This window comes from Myotis daubentonii, chromosome 10 (assembly GCF_963259705.1).
Source record: "Myotis daubentonii chromosome 10, mMyoDau2.1, whole genome shotgun sequence".
NCBI classification, from domain to species: domain Eukaryota; kingdom Metazoa; phylum Chordata; class Mammalia; order Chiroptera; family Vespertilionidae; genus Myotis; species Myotis daubentonii.
The window spans coordinates 50,545,013-50,562,524 of NC_081849.1; the positions used below are offsets into that span (position 1 = coordinate 50,545,013).

Genomic DNA, 17,512 nt, shown 5'->3' on the forward strand with positions numbered 1-17,512 from the left:
AAACTATGCCTTTACCTTCATATCAGATCATGTCTGTAATTGGTGGATTATATTTAACTTCAAAGGAAATCAAATCAGTAGCAGATTTTATAGTAGATGATTCCATTTGTCTCAGGCAAATCTTTTTCTTTCTAGAAGTTGCATTTGGGATCCACATGGTATTAGTTACATCACAAATACATACCGGAATCTTTGTTTGCTATGGAGTAACTATTCCATAACCAGGCAGGATGGATCCCATGCGATTGACCTTTCTGTATCCATTTCTATCCAGGAAGAAATGGTGAGGGGCTGTTTAATGCCGATATCTGGAGAAAGGACCAATTTCAAAGGCATCTTCATTTTGACTTCGGGAGGACACAGGTAATTAATTAGCCAGCCATGAAAAACTGAGAACGCAAACCTATGATGTCCTTTGAGGAAAGATGAAAAGCTTAGGCTCCAAAGTTACTCAGAGTAGAATCATCTACTTGAGTGACTTTGGTTGTGCTACTTATGTCCTTCTGTGACCAGGTTATTTCATTTAGCATAATGTTCTCCAGGTTCATCCATGTTGTTGACTAGCACAGAATTGGCTTCTTTTAAAAGGCTGAGTAATATTCCATTGTATGTATAGACCACATTTTCTTTGTCCTTCACCTGTCAATGGACATTTAGGTTGTTTTCATATCTTGGCTATTGTAAATAATGATGCAATGAACATGGGAGCACAGATGTCTTTTCAAGATCCTGATTTCAATTCTTTTGGATAAATGTCCAGAAGGGATTGCTAGATGACATAGTCATTCTGGTTGTAATTTTTGAGACACTTTCATGCTCTTTTCCAGAGTGGCTACACTATTTTACATTGTCACCAACAGTATATAAGAGTTACATATTCTCCACATCCTTACCAATACATGTTACCTTTTAGGGTTTTGTTACATTTTGGTTTTGGTTGTTTGTTTTATAATACCCATTCTGATAGATATGAGGTGATATCTTATTGTGGTTTTGATTCACATTTCCCTGGTGATTCATGATATTGAGTATCTTTCACACACTTGTTAGACATTTGTATGTCTTATTGGGAGAAATTTCTATTCAAATTCTTTGCCCACTTTCTAATTGGGCTATTTGTTTTTTTACTATTGAGTTATAGGATTTCCTTATATATTTTGGAGATTAGCCACTTATCAGTTATGTATAGTTTATTTTTCTCCCATTCTATATGTTGCCTTTTCACTCTGTTGATTGTTTATTTTGCTGTGCAGAATTCTTTAGTTTGATGTAGTTCCATTTGTCTTTCTTTTGCTTTTGTTGCTTGTACTTTTGGTGTCATACTCAAGAAATCAATGCCTAGACCAGGGGTCCTCAAACTACGGCCTGCGGGCCACATGCAAATACAAATATTGTATTTGTTCCTGTTTTGTTTTTTTACTTCAAAATAAGATATGTACAGTGTACATAGGAATTTGTTCATAGTTTTTTTTTAAACTATAGTCCGGCCCTCCAACAGTCTTGAGGGACAGTGAACTGGCCTCCTGTTTAAAAAGTTTGAGGACCCCTGACCTAGACCAATGTTATGAAGCTTTTCCTTATGTTTTCTTCTAGGAGTGACTTTAGGTCCTATACCTAAATTTTTAGCTTCAGGTCCTATACCTAAATTTTTAATCTATTTTGTGTTTATTTTATTTTTTAAACATTTTATTGATTTCAGAGAGAGGAAGGGAGAGAGAGTGAGAGAAACATTGATGAGAGAGAAACATCAGTCTGCTGCCTACTGCATGCCCCCTACTAGGGATTGAGCCAAGCCAGCAACCTGGACATGTGCACTGACTGTGAATTGAACCAGTGACCTCTTGGTGCATGGGTTGATGCTCAACCACTGAGCCACACCTGACTGGACTATATTTTTTAAATCCTCATCCAAGAATATATTTAGAGAGAGAGAAAAAAAAACATTGATCAGTTGCCTCCCAATCACTTGCCCTGACCAGGGAATGAACTCACAACATAGGTATGTACCTTGACCAAGAATTGAACCCACAACCTTCTGGTGTACAGGATGATGTTCCAACTAACTGTGCCATCTGGCCAAGGTTGTGTGTGTGTGTGTGTGTGTGTGTGTGTGTGTGTGTGTGATGTGTGTGTTTAATATATGTGTGATATATGTTTAATGGTTTGGCTTATAGAGAAGTGATAAAAATAAAATATAAAAAGTTTTTTTAAAAAAACATAAAACTTGAAAATATGTCACCTTTGATATAAGGAGATATTTTTCATTCTCTTGTCTCAAAATGATTTAACATCGTTTATGGATTCAGCTCTGAAATACATGCAGTGCAGGCGCCATGTGCAGACAAGGTTCCTCCCATCTCAGAATTTATACCCCAGCAGGTTCTTTAGCTTCCATCAGTCTACCTGGAATAAAGCTTCTAAAATTTTTCTGGAGCAAATATTTGGGACTTGCTGTGTTTCTAAACCTTAATGTGCATTCAAATCTCTGGTGATCTTATTCAAATCAAATTCTGATTAAGTTGGTCTACCTAAGGCTTGAAATTCTATGTTTTGAATAAGCTCCTAGGTGATGTCAATATTGCTGGTCTGGAGACCACATTTGAAGAAGCAAAGGTTTAGATGAAATGAAAGTAAGAGAAAATATCTGAGTTTCTGAAAATTGATGTAGTTAATAGCACTGCATGACTAGTGCATAACTTGTGGCTCCTTTAACAGTGTAGGAAAGGAAAGACGTTCCCTACTCTCTTAGGTTTAATAACTGGGTCTATAAAATAAATTGATAACAAGAAGATTAATCAGAGAAAAAGTAAACAAATTTATTAATTTTTAATATGCACACTGATGCATCACAGGAACAAAAGAAAATGCATATCCCCCAAGGCTGTGAGATTTGAGAGTTTATTACTGTGTGTAAGAAATAAGGCGAGCCCCCAAATTCAGGGGTCCTGGTAGAACATAAAACATGCTCGGGAGCCAGGCAGCAAGGCAAATGTCTTTACTTCTGCATAGAAGGGTGCGCACACACATGGTCTGGAAGCAGGCGCACACCGAGCCGGGGGTGGGGCTGCTTGGCTTTATTTCCCTGACACACGTGACCTGTTCCTCACTCTTGATTGGAGCTCAGGCACACAGTCTTTCGCTTGTGATTGGCTAATTCAAAGGGAGGGGTTGGCCTTTGCCAGGTCAAGATGGCGCCCCGGGGATCAGCAAGCCATGCGGCCAAACTGGCGGCTGTCTACACTGCTTTGACAGAAAAGATGACTTGTTTATTCTCACATGTGTTAAGAGGAAGGGGGCATACAAATGACTTAGGGGAGAGTAAATAGTTTTTAGGGAAAGTGAATGGGCTGTTAGAAAAGTTGGGAGATGTTGTTATCGGTGGGGTGCCCCCACCTGTTGCTGGGAGAAGTGGACTTCTTGGGGTGCTGCAGGAATGAGAATTTCCCGAAGCCCCCTGAGAGGATGAGTCCTGTGGAAGGTTTATTTCTGTGGAATGAAACCCCTGAGTTTCCAAGGTCACACCTCCCTCCATCCTGCCATGGAAAAAGTCCCATTTTGTCTTAAGCAGGGCTAAGAGCAAAGCCATTGCCCCGAGTTTTTGCTCCATAGAAGCCTAGTCCAGCCCAGCATCTGGCTACTTCAGCTTGTGTTCCCAGCAGCAGTCCATGGCGTGTGGGGGTCTGCATGGTCACTGGCCATGCAGTCAGGGCCACATGGCAGGCTAGCGCTCTGGGAGTGCCATGAAGCAGGAGCAAAGCAAAGGGGGACCAGAAGGAGAGAATTCCTTTGTCTGGGATTACGTATTGCCCAATTTTTGCAGGCTTGCATTAGCTCCACCCCTCTAGCCAATGGTCTTTGTTCCCAAGTTAGACCGACGTCACCGGACTTTACTGCACCTGCAGCCTCTTCCCTTTTGTTGGACTCCCTTCCCCCGGTGATCTTTAGAGGGTGGACTGGTGGTCCCCGGGAGTGTGAAGTGGCAGCTTCCTGGTGAAGCTGCGTGGACGACCATGCTTACGGTCTTCCCTCTGCTCCTTTCCTATTATTAATATTAGCTAGCTAGTGATGAGGGTAACAGTCCGAGTTTGTGGAAAAAAATTGTCTGGATGTGGAGTCAACTTCTAGTCTCCTTCCCGGTGAGAGTCAGTCCTAGGGAGGAGATTTATGACAATTGAGGTTCTTTTGGAGGATCTGTCTTTAGGCCAATAGGGTGAGAAAATCTCTCCCTGCATTTGTTGTTTTTCAAGTACCTTCAGCTCCAAGTAATCAATATACTAAAGCAGCATTTTTTGGGATGGCATGCCCAGAACTCCTTCAATATCTATACCCAGTTCAAATGTCTGCTTCTCACAATTGGAATTTTTCCTCTGATATATTGTTGCTTCTTACATATTATGGGCTTAACTCTTCTTAGAGAAATATATCTCTTTGAACAACTCACAGCTTCATTTAGTATTATGAGTAGTTTATACTCAGTCATCAATTCTAGACTTTGAAAAAAATTACAAACCCAATAAAAGAAGATTTCTTGGCTCTCTTATCATGACAAAATCCTTGGGCAAATAGAAATGTGAAAAATCATAATTGTAAAATAATACTTTAAAATATCTAGTCTCATGCAGAGCAATTAATAATGAATAAAGAAACAGTTATATAAAATCCAAATGCTAATGATAAGCGCTTAATCTACCACAAAGTAAAAGCCCAGCCATCTTGCACCAGAATTCATGTTCAGAAATCTATATTTGCATGCCCAAGACTTGTTTGAAAAGGCGATTATGGTCTCACAAGTAAATCATAAGAATTTTAAAAATTTTGTAAATGCTATATTTATATGACAGACAAGAACCACTCAGAAGGAATCATTATGGTTTGGGAAATGATATGCAATTTCAAAATCATCTAAATCATTTCAATTGCCTGTATTTACATTTATATAATGGGTATTTATAATGGTGATTATTTTAGAACTTACCTTGTTTTCCAGAATCTCACATTGGTTTCTATGGGAACGAGAATGGCTCTGAAGAAGAGCGTTTTAAGAACTCTTTTCACATTCAGTGACTGCTAACTGAACTGCATATTCTGTTTGTTAACGGGTTTTTAACTCTTAAATTTTAATATGGAAATAAAAGTTGGGCATGCTAGCTACATAAATCATTTGAAATAATAAAAGCTATTTTTATGAAACATCTGGCACATTGAAACATTTGCAAACAAAATAACAAGCTTTAGGAGCTAGTAATCTGTTCACTTTTTAAAAATTTGTTAGTGATTAATCCACATTGGCCATATGCTTTGCTTGGAAAATTGTGTAAAGAAAACTTCATCTGATATATTGTTTCAGTACATTTTCTGCACATATATATGCATATATACATATATGTACACATACACACATACACACACACATATATATGTTTTCTTACTTTTGTAAAACCCCCTTTTAAAAGCAGTGTAAAATGTTCTGCATTTAAAGTAACTCTCTACCAATGCCTCACCCATCCTGTGCTATTATTTACCTGGTATTGTGTTGTACCTTTACCATGTTCTCACCAGCTGGAACTTATTTTTACTATTTTTGAAACAAGCTCATAAGTCTTCGTATTTTAATTTTTCTTTTTCTTGGAATAGATTTTGAGATCATAAAAAGCCCAACATGTAACTTATATCTTACATTTGTGCCGTTTACTATATTTAATATTTCCCCACATTTCATGTTTTCTCATAAACTTTATTTTTTTTAATTCCCTGGAGAAAAGATATTTTGGTATATTTTTATTTAATTCCTTCTCAAAGTAATTAAAACCCACTAAAAATAAGAGAAGCGTATTTCAGAAAAAAGTTCTAAAACTAAAATTTTGTTATACTCAAACTATAAAAGATGCCGGTAGAAAGCACATGGCATCCCATAACCAGCTTATGAAATAGCTACTCCAGTTATTGCTGACATATAATCTGTGTCTTAAATCCAAAATGTACAGGTTGATGGCAGACTGCCAAGCAGGGTGGAAAAAGTAATTTTTTTTTTTTTTTTACCTTTCTTGGGTTGGTGGATTTCTGCCCATAATCAGTGTGGTCCTGGCTGAGGTCAGGTTTGCTAGAAACTAATGATGGCAGTTTGAAAAGTGGAGCTGCTGGCGTTGTGTGACCAAGAGACCATCCTGTGACTCACTGACCTGGTAGAAACTCCAAGAAAATTTTTTTTCTTTCTTAAAAGTATTTTTTATTCAGATTTGATTTTATGAAATAAATTAGTGATTATTATACTTTGAAAAATAGAAAGATAAATACTTGTGGGAAACAGGTAACCAAATATTTTTGGGAAATGATTGATTGACTCTTCTATTTTTTAAAAGTTAATTTTGTTTTTAAATAAAATTCATTTTTAATTATAGCTTACATTCAACATTATTTTGTATTAATTTCAGGTGTACAGAATAGTGGTTTGACAATCATATACTTTACAAAGTGTTCCCCTGACATTTCAAGTACCCACCTGGCACCATACAGTGTTATTTAAATATTATTAACTATATTTACTATGCTGTATAAAAGTTGATTTTGAAGTGAAGCTGAAAAGTAAAATCAAGTATATTAATCTTCAGAATAGCAAATTTATCTTGCAAAGTATCTGAATCTGAAGGTGAGGACTATCAGGGCTACTCAAAGTGGAGTCTACAGACCAGTGCCCATCTGAGACAAAATAAATACAAAACGTGAACGTAGCATTTAGAAACTTTAATTTGACACACCATCTAACCCTGTGATTTTGTATTTTACAAAAATCAGTCCACAGCATTTGGGAATTAGAAAAATTTGCCCTTTGCTACAATTAGTTTGAGATGCATTGATCTAATATAAACTACTGTAAGCTAGGAAAAAAAAGAGCCATTTGAACTTTGCAGTATTGAAAATAATTTATCCCATGTAATTCTATCTGAAAGCTGGGAAGTGAAGGATTTTTGTCTCAGAAAGATCTCTTTTTAGCCCTAGAAAAACATACTTATTTTCATAAGATTACAGCAAAAGAGGCTGAAGCAGATAGTCTCTCCTTTGCAGATATAAAAACAACAGTGCTTGAGTGAGATACCTGATATTACACAATTACCAGCAAAATTTTAAAGTCCAGTTACATGAAGAGCATTGCCCAGAACTTGTTTAGTATTCTGATAAACAAAATAAAAATACCGTAGGCTGATTATGCCAATGAATTGGCTATATTTGCTATTTAGGATGGCAGTGCTTTGTCTTAAAGTTTCAGAAGGGAAAGCACTGTGTTATAGTTGTTTGATGGACCACCAGTGAAACTACATGTGCTAAAAAAAAAAAAAATCAAGGGGAAGAATTGGAAGGAATTGAATAAACCAAAACCAAAATTAAACAGAGAATGAAGAAAGATTAAAGTAGGAATGCATATATAGTTTAACTAAAGAACCAATAGAGCAGAAAAAGCATAAAATCCCAAAAGAGAAAAGGCTTGCTACCTTGGACTACAAATAGGAGAAATAAAATGAAAATATAAAAGGGAAAGTTTAGACAAACATTGGGAATTTTTGTTAATTGTTAAAAGCATTAGGTTAGCTAATACTAACTTAATTGGGCACATAGGGTGCCCAATGAAGACATTTAAAATGTCATTGAACAAAGCTGTGGACATTATATTGTGGAGAGCAACACTTCAATGGCAAGGGGGGATGGGCTGGCTCAACCATGAGGTCTTTTCCAGCTCTAATTTCTACTATTCCACAGCTCTGTGAAGAATAGTTGCTAAATTGCTTGATCAACCTAGACAAAACTCAACACAAGACTAAAACCCCAGACAAAACAAGTGTCAGCCAAAATTGAAAACACGCCCCTCTAAAAGAAAAAAAAAATCTCCAAAATCTTGCATCATACCCCAAAGACAACAAATTCAGGCTCTGGCAACCTGCCCAGAGGAATAAATTCCAAACAAAGACAGGACCCTTCAGTGAGCAAGCACAACAAACAGGTTGGGGGATTTCAACTTCTGAGATAAGCTTACAAAACCTCCCAGCTGATCTTAATACTAGGTTTACCAATAAGAGTAAAAATGAAAAGTAGTCTATGAAGGAGCCTGGTCTATGAGTGAACTAATTCATTTATTCATTCTGCACAGATTTATGGAGCATCTATTATAGGCCAGCACTGTTCTAGGGTAGGGTAAATGGGTAAACAAGACAGACAAGATATCTACTCTTGTGGTGCTTACATTTTAGTGTGAAGAACAATATAATATATCATAACAGGACAGGATAACATATCATAAGTTAAGGAGTGGTAAGTGCTAAGGGGGATTAAAAAGCAAGGTAAAGAAGGTGAAGGGGAGTTGGAATCTGGGCAGCTGATTGTATTTAATAGTGCAATCAGGGTAGAACTCATGGAGAAGGCGATACATCTGAGCAGGACTTGAAGGAAGTGAAAGGAGGTAACCAAGTAGATATTGGAGGAGGAGCATTCCAGGCTGAGGGAACCACAGAATGCAGCTGGAAGGTTGGAACAAACCTGGTGTGTCTGAGGAACAGGAAAGAGGCCCCTGTGGCATGGGGAAGACTATTATGAGTATGGTCAGAAAGGCCTTGTGGTCCACTAGGACCTCATCTTTTACTCTATCTGAGTAAACTACTCACATCTCAAATCAAGAATCCTAGGAACTCAGTGAAGAAACTAATTCACAGCAGATACCAACCTTCCTGGGAAACCATTCCACCCACACGTTGGCAGTGTTTCCATGTGCTCCTTCAAACTGGTCAGTGGTCCCTTAATGTGTTCATGTGTCCTATAGTTATTGCTACTGAGAATGAGGAAGAACCATCTATTTTAGAAATACGGATATTTGCTTGTATTTATTCTTATACTAGAGGCCCGGTGCATGAATTCGTGCACCAGTGGGGTCCCTTGGCCTGGCCTGCTCTCTAAAACCTAACCTTTACTAGGGGCTTGATAAATATTTAAAGGTAAGAGGAACTTGAAAATCAATTTTGAAGACAAAAATGGATCTGCTTGTGAGAAGTAAAGGCAATATTAAAGGAACTATTAGATGTTTTTTTGAAAAAAATCATTATAAAATTAGAAGTTAAGTTAGAAAAGTACTGTTAATGTTTATTAATTCATTGGGGGGGAAAAGAAGTCGTTGAGCTCCTGTTATATGTCAGGCATGTTTTCTAGACACTCTAGCTAGAACAGTGAACACCATATGAGAGCCTGCAATCTCTATATATAAAAGCCAAAGTATCCCCTTGGGAGTTTGACTGACTGGGAATTTGATCGCTTGCTATGATGTGTGTTGACCACCAGGGGGGTGGAACGGAATGAAGGAAGGCCCTGGCTGGCAGCCAGCCGCTGCTAGGGACCCTACCTGTGCACAAATTTCGTGCACTGAGCCTCTAGTCTAATATGTTACTCTATTAAGATTCACCTCAGGCATTTTATCAGGTCATCCCTCTGTAATAATATGTAGTTAAGAATGTGGGTTAGAGGCTCCATCTGCAACCCAGCATCACCTGTTAAGATAGGACTGGTCAGGAAAGGATGCTTGATGACCTGTCCCCATCTTGTCATCCACTCTGAAAATCCGCAGACAGAGACTGCAAGCTGAATGCTCAGGAACTTTAGAGAGGGAAAAGAGTACAGCATTTGAGTCATAGGTGCATTGTCCAGTACTACAGCTGCTAGTTACAGGTGACTATCAAATGCAGTTATTCCGAATTGAGATGCATTCTAAGTATAAAATGTACTGGATTTTGATGACTCAGTATGAAACAGAGAATGTAAACTATTTCAAAAAGTTTTATATTCATTGCATGTTGAAATGCAATCAACATGCAATAACTTATACATGTGGCCCCAAATCCACCCATTTAGGGGATATGCATATGAATCCCAGGTCATCTCAGTGCTATTGCATAATAAGGGCTGACTCTTATTGAGTATTCAACTCATTAACTGAAATCTCTCTTCCAAGCGCAATACTTGTGTTTAAACATTTAATCTTCGTAATAACCCTGTTAAGGAACCATTTCTCCAGATGAATAATTTGAGGTACAGAAAGGTCAAGAAACTTGCCAAAGGCTACAAATCTAGTGAATGGAAGAGCAATGAGGCTTTAAAACTAACTAATCCCATGGCTCTCAAACCTGTGTTCTATCACTCGAAAGGCTTGTTAAAACACAAAATGCTGAGCTCCACCTCCAGAGGTTCTGACTCATTTGATCTGGGGTGTAACCTGAGAATGTGCATCTCTAACAAGTTTCCAGGTGACGTTGATGCCTGCTGACTTGCACACCAATTTGAGAACTATTGGTCTAATACCACCTACCTCCAATCTTAATAAAGTCCTCAGCCTTTTTGAACCATAGTTTCTTTACCTTAAAGTGTGAATATTTCATAAACCTAACTCACATACCATAAAATTTAACATTTCATATGTTTTTCAGTATTCACAGTTTTGCAACTATCATCACTATCTAATTATGGAACATTCCCACCACTCCAGAAAGAAATCCAATACCCATTAGCAGTCACTCCCCCATTTTCCCTTCCCCCAGACCCTGGCAACCACTAATCTACTTTATAGATTTCCCTATTTTGGACATTTCATACAAATAGAGTCATATAATATGTGGTCCTTTGTGTCTGATTTCTTAGCATAATGGTTTCAAGGTTCATCCATGTTATAACGTATCAATACTTCATTCCATTTTATAGTCAAATAAGATTGTGTGGGCACTCCACATTTTGTTTATTTATTCATCAATTGATGCATATTTTGGTTGTTTCGCTTGGGTTATGAATTTGTGTGGATGTATGTTTTCATTTTTCTTGGGATGTAACTAGGAGTAGATCCAGTAGGAGTGGAATGAATTGCTGGCTCATTAGCTAACTCAATGTTTATTTTTGAGGAATTATTAAACTGTTTCCAAAGCACTGTACCATTTTACATTCACATTAGCAGTGTATGAGGATTCCAGTTTCTCTACAACATTGCCAACACTTGTCATTGTCTGGTCATTTTGATTATAGCGATCTTAGTGGGTATGAAGTGGTATCTCATTGTGTTGTTTTTTATGGCTTAGGTATATTTTATTAGGTTTTTTCCCCCGCAGAATATTTTATTGTGGTTTTGATCTCTACATGCCTAGTGACTAATGATGTTGTTCATCTTATCAATGCTTATTGGCTATTTGTATGTCAGTATATTTCAGAGCAGAAGGGAGAGGGAGAGAAAGCTAGAAACATCAGTGATGAGAATCATTGATCGGCTGCCTCCTGCACACCCCCTACCAGGATTGAGCCTGCAACCAGGGCATGTGCCCTGACCAGAATTGAATGGTGACCTTCTGGTTCATAGGACTATGCTCAGCCACTGAGCCACACCAGCTGGGCTGCATATCTTCTTCTATTCAAATCCCTTGCCTATTTTTAAATTGGGTTACTTGGTTTATTTATTGTTGAGTATGAGTTCTTCATATATTCTGGGTACAAGTCCCTTATCAGAGATATATGATTGGCAATTTCTCCCATTCTGTGGGTTGTCTTTTCACTTTGGTGTCCACTGAAGCAAAAAGTTTTAAATCCTTTTTTATTTGTATATCTTTTAAATAAAAATTGTGTATATTTAAGGTGTACGATTTGATATACATATGCATTGTGAATTGATTACTACAGTTAAGGTAATTAACATATCTCCTCACATATTTAACATTAAAAATCTTTTAATCTTGATGAAATCCATATCTGTTTTTCCTTTTATCATTTATGCTGTTGGGTCACATCTAGAAACCATTGCTTAATTCAAGGTCATGACCATTTAAGTATATGATCCATTTCTAGTAATTTTTATATGTTGTGTGAAATAAGGGTACAACTTCATTTTCATGTGGATATCCAGTTATCCCAACACCATTTGTTGATCATAAGATCTTTCTAAAATTTAGGTAAAAATACTTCAGAGGCTGTATTAATTGCAATATGTTTATTTTTTATAATACTTTTTTCCCCCTGAAGTGCTTCCCTGCTATTCTATCAAAGCTTTGTCAGCACTATGTTTCAAACAAAGCAAATGTCCTCTGAGTTAAAACCTCAAGTCGGTAATGACTGATCACAATAAGACAGGTTTATTCAATCAAACTCCCTCATTTATTGTTACATATTAAAGCACCAAGATTCCCACCATTTTGTCATCATATATTAATTCTCCCATTCTCACATATAGGATGAGGAACAAAGCAGTGTTTATCCTGTATGATGCTCCTTTGTGATCTTATACCAGTTTGCTCTTATATATGCTCATGGTACCCATTAAATTGATGATATAAATACAAATTTGAAGTGTGGTGAGTTATTCCCATATGCTATTATAGTAATTGAAAACAGAGCAAAATAAGATGAATGCTAGAAAATAAACAAAAAATACTTTTAAAATGCAGGTCCTATTGTGGGACTGACAGCAATTAATATACATAGATATTTCTTTTCCATAGGGAGTCAGATAAATGGAATGTCAAACACATTGTCCAAATATTGTAAGAGGGGTGCAAAGAGAGTGAAAACAAAGAATTGAAAAGGTGTGGGTGTATTTGGCATCCAGAGAAGCGAAAATTGTAAAGTAAGAATTTTGAAGTATGCTCCTAAACTAAGGAGTTCCATATTAACGACAGGAATAGTTAGCATCCTGGATAGATATACCTCTGTGGTGCCTTAACTGTAAGAGGAAGTTTCAGCAAGCTATCTCAGCTTAAAAACATTCTCTGTTTTTTGTTTGTTTGTTTTAAAACTATTTTTTGTATTGATTTCAAAGAGGGAGGGAGAGATAGAAACATCAATGATGAGAGAGAATCATCTATCGGCTGCCTCCTGCACGCCCCTAATGGGGATTGAGCCTGCGACCTGGGCATGTGCCCTGTCGGGGAATCGAATCATGACCTCCTGGTTCATAGGTTGACTCTCAACCACTGAGCTACACCAGCCAGGCAAAACAGTCTCTGTTTTATTCCCTGGCTCTGCAGTCATTAAGCTTATAGCTGTCTTTAGTTCATTTCTGAGGTGGATACCTAGAGGGGGAAAAGTTAACTTAATTAACATAAATACTTTACATTATAAATTAATAAACTTTTCTGGTGACTTTATAGAACATAAACCTAAACTCTGCTAGATGTTTAGAAGTTCTGCATATAAGAACTGACTGAGAACGAAAGACCTAGGCTAGCTTTGAGTACTAGCAATATTGCTGAGTAGAGTGATAATAATGAAATTAGAAACCAAGCCACAGAGCCTTGTGCATTTGTTGCAGAATCACATTTTAGTCAATAAAATTCTGGTTAGTTACTCTCATGAGTCAAATGATAGAAATAAAATTTGAAGCCATATCCACCCCCCCCCCCCTTTTTTTTAGTGTATTAACTGACTAGCTCCTTAGCATTCAGAGAATTCTGGATAGAGATATACGTATCCCAATAATATGTTCATGGGGATGATTCTTGTGTTATGAAAATGCCCACTGAATTTGGTTACATGCATCTGAAAGTTCCTAAAAAATAAATACTAGCCACAAATAAGAACCTGATCAACATTTTTTAAAAATTTCTTCTGAGTAAGAACTAAAAGCCAAATCGTATCATCATACAACTTCAAATTAGGGACTATGACTGGAAGATTTTAAAATAATTTATTAGCTTTAACAACTTTTCCCATGCTTATTACATTCTTTTTTGGTGTCCACATTCCTGTCATATTCAGTCTAAACTTCTTAAGCAGAAATGGAGTGCATGTCTATGCAGTTAATAGGAAAGACCTAAGGAGTATATGAGTCACAGCAGTCTTGGAGATGAGAAGAGAGGAATCTCTAGGGAAAGATGCAATAGGAACAGTATTAAAGAGAAAAGGAATACAGGTTATGGGATTCAGCTGTATAATTTTCAAGTCATATAGTATTAAAAGTCAAGCTACAGAGCCTGGTGAATTTATGTTCCATAAAACTCTTGTCAGTAGCTACCATGAGTCATAAGTCTTTATTACCACGAGTCCCTTGAGCCTACATGAGAGAAGGAAAGGAGCATTTGAAAATTACCTTGGGCCAAAGACTGGACCCAGCAGTTCCATGAGAGAATAGCTTGCCTATTTCCTGGTGGTCCCACCAGGTGAACTTCTCTTGAATCAGGCACTGATAACAGAAACCATGAGAACAACAGACACCACAGAGGTGATGACCGTACTCCACCCAGGCTGCTTAGTTTCTGGCATTGACCTAATCAGGTCTTCTTTCAGAACCTGCAGTCGCCCTACTGTCTCGTGACTTCTGATTACATGTGGGGTTGTTGCTACATGCACACCTGTGACTGCATTGAACAGCTGATTGCCTCACTCTGCCTCACATTACCTGATGAGATCAAGCAATGGTGTGTTAACCCCAAGGGCTCTGGGATAGCAAGCAGAGAAAAAGCCAGCACAAATATGAAAGCCAGTACCTAGGGTCTTATGAAAAGCATGCATTTTTAGGATATTAAAAAGCAAGCTGTAGTTAGCTTACTTCTGAATTCTGGGGCTGATTCCAAGCGAAGCAAAATTCCCCACGTCCTGGGTAGAGCAAGCCTATACGTGTGGTAGTCTTGATGTCTTCTCCCTAGGGCCTAGGCAATCACTTCTCTTCCCTTAGAGCAGCACTGCCAGGTTGCCAAGGAGTCTTCCCCTCATGTGGAGGGGCTGATTCATAAAACTGACTTGCTTGGTTACACTGTGTCCTGGATTCTAAAAATTGAGCCGGAGCCAGGGTGTGGACCATCTATGCAATTCTGCCCCTGGCTTGTGACAGCATGTCCTGGTATTTAAGCAGAGTCCATGTCATGTTCACTTGTACGAAGAAAATCTAACAAAGGAATAAAATTATTATAGGCCTCTTCACTGACAAGAGAGTCAAATCTTCTAGTCAGTGGTTAAAATGGATAACAATTGAATCATTCTAAAAAGCTCTGATATTAGAATGTTAGCTCTAAAGTAATTTTTTAGGTACTACTTATCTATTTCATTTCATTAAGCTTTATAAACCTCTTTCAAGGTAGAGTTTTATCTATTTTACAAATGGAAAAATTACTTTTTAAGAGAGTAATTAATAATAAAACTAAAGAAAAATAACCCTAAAATTTTAATCTCTATTTATGGTGGTAGGATGGGAAAAGTGATTTATTACACTTCCATGATAAACACATTTCCTGTGAATTTCTTTTAAAATGCTGTTCTTTATTCATCCTTGCGATTTTTAAAGAAATGTGGAAGCAAGGAAAAATATATATATATCTTAAGGAACATATTCAAAGCAAAATTTTACTTATATGCTCTTTTGTTTCTATTAATAAACTTTATTTTTTAGAAGTTTTATGTTTGTAGAAAAATTATGAAGCTAGCGTGGAGAACCACAAATAGCCTACACCTCATTTCCGCTATTATTACCATGTTACCTTAGTATGTATGGTCTGTTTGTCAAAATTAATGAACCAATATCAATACATTATTGTTAAAGTTTATACTTTATTCAGATTTCCATAGTTTTTACCTAATGTCCTTTTTCTGTTCCAGGATCGCATCTAGGATATCATACTACATTTAGTCATCATGTCTCTTTAGGCTTCTCTTGACAGTGACAATTTCTTAGACTTTCTTGGTTTTTGATGTCCTTGGCAGTTTTGAGGTGTATTTTGGTCTTAGCTCTATCTCTATCTCTATCTCTACCTCTAATTCTATCTCTACTAGGTATTTTGTAGAATGTTCCTCTATTGATATTTTTCTAATGTTTTTCTCAGGATTAGACTGGAGTTATAATTTTTGGGAGCAAGACCACAGAGATAAAATGCCATTTGCATCCCATCATATCAAGGGTGCTATCAACATAACTTAACCACTGTTGATGTTGACTTTGATCACCTGACTGAGGTAGTGTTTGTCAGGTTACTTGCTCTTTTGAAATTTTATATCATTCTACAGAATGATCTCTTCATTAAAAATGTTAACTTTAATTTTAAACGTAATTTTTCCAAACAGCAGTAGAATTAGCACTAGCTATCACTGAACAGATTACAATACATAAGAGATGACATTGCATATTTCGGAGAGTGTCAGGAGGAGGAGTTACACAACAGAAAAACTGGTTTAGTGAACCTTAAAACTCATCATAAGTACAATTCCTATGGAGCAGGTCGATACTATCAGTTCTTCACTAGCATATTTTACTCTGCAAAACATGTTGCAACCACTCAAAGGTTATTTTTCCCCCAACTTCCCTATGAGGAAGCAAAGTAGAACTTCCTTGGTTCACTTTCAACAAAGGAAAGGCTTTGGAGCCAGAGACTGTGTTTGATTTTGAGCTTAGCCACTTTCTACTTTGCCATTTTGCAAAACTTTTCAGAGCACTTCATCAATAACAAAGAGCAGTGGCCAAAATGTAAAAGAACAGAACAGGAGCAATGTGAAGTAGGTTGGGTAAGGAGGTATGTATTAGTACAAGGTGGAGAATATGAATTTCATGGCTCTTATATACCCATAAACGTATTTATTCTTAATGCCCATATGCTTTATGGCATAATAGAAAACACAAAGCAAATGTTTTGCTAAGGCCTCTTGATGTAGTGGAGACTCAAGCCCATTAAGTAATCATCTTACCATCTCGCAATCAGCTGAATAAAATTTCAAGAGCTCAGGATTTGGAGTCAAAAGACTTGGGTCTATCCTGAGTCTGTCACTTTCTACTGTGTGGCCTTGGGCACTTACTTAAGATCCATTAGCCTTGTTGTAGTTGGCTATAAAATGAGTATAATGTGGGGATTAAATAAAAGCATCTAATACATCAATGAATGCTAATTACATCTGAATTTTAACTGACTTTGGAGAAGCTAGGGGTCAACATGACCCTGGGACAACTAGAAGAAAGCTACAGAGAATTCTCAGCTATACTTTCAGTGGAGGAATTGGGCTTATAATATTCTAGAAGGCCAGTATTTTGATTTTTTGTTTAAGGCTAGTTCTTAATTTGACTCGGTTATTTTAGGCAAGACTGTTTTCAAAAGACCTAAGTGATGTTATTAACAAATGGGTTACATCTTCTCTTCACAGAGTTAAGCCTCTAATTATACCTTGAGCTGATTTATTAGTACTACAGGCTTAAACATTTCCTAACTATTAAGACTGACTAGAGACTCAGGATAACTGTCCACATGCAAGGGATCTGAATGGCGAAAACACCACAGAAGGAGAGGTGATATTTTGTGGATGAGTCACAAGGAAAGGCTCAGAGAAAGGTATTAATTAGGGTAATAGGAAATTATAACAAGTAAAATATGGGTTAAGTATCAGTGAATTTCCCTTAAGGACATACTTCCTAGGATAGAAGGGAAGAGTCTTCTAAAGGAGGTGATTAAAAACTCCAAGCTTAAAACTTTTTAAATGAGACTGAACAGAGTCCTATGAACATTATAGAGAAAAGAATACTGCCCCAGTGTGGAAT

General features: G+C 37.1%; 1 long non-coding RNA gene across 1 annotated transcript in view; it reads left to right on the forward strand.

The window, feature by feature from the left end:
• Positions 1-17,512, forward strand: part of LOC132242968 (uncharacterized) — a 163,224-nt gene that overhangs the window by 3,828 nt on the left and 141,884 nt on the right. The window contains exon 2 of the long non-coding RNA XR_009454746.1: positions 275-363. This is a non-coding gene — a long non-coding RNA (uncharacterized LOC132242968). The remainder of the gene's footprint in view (positions 1-274; positions 364-17,512) is intronic.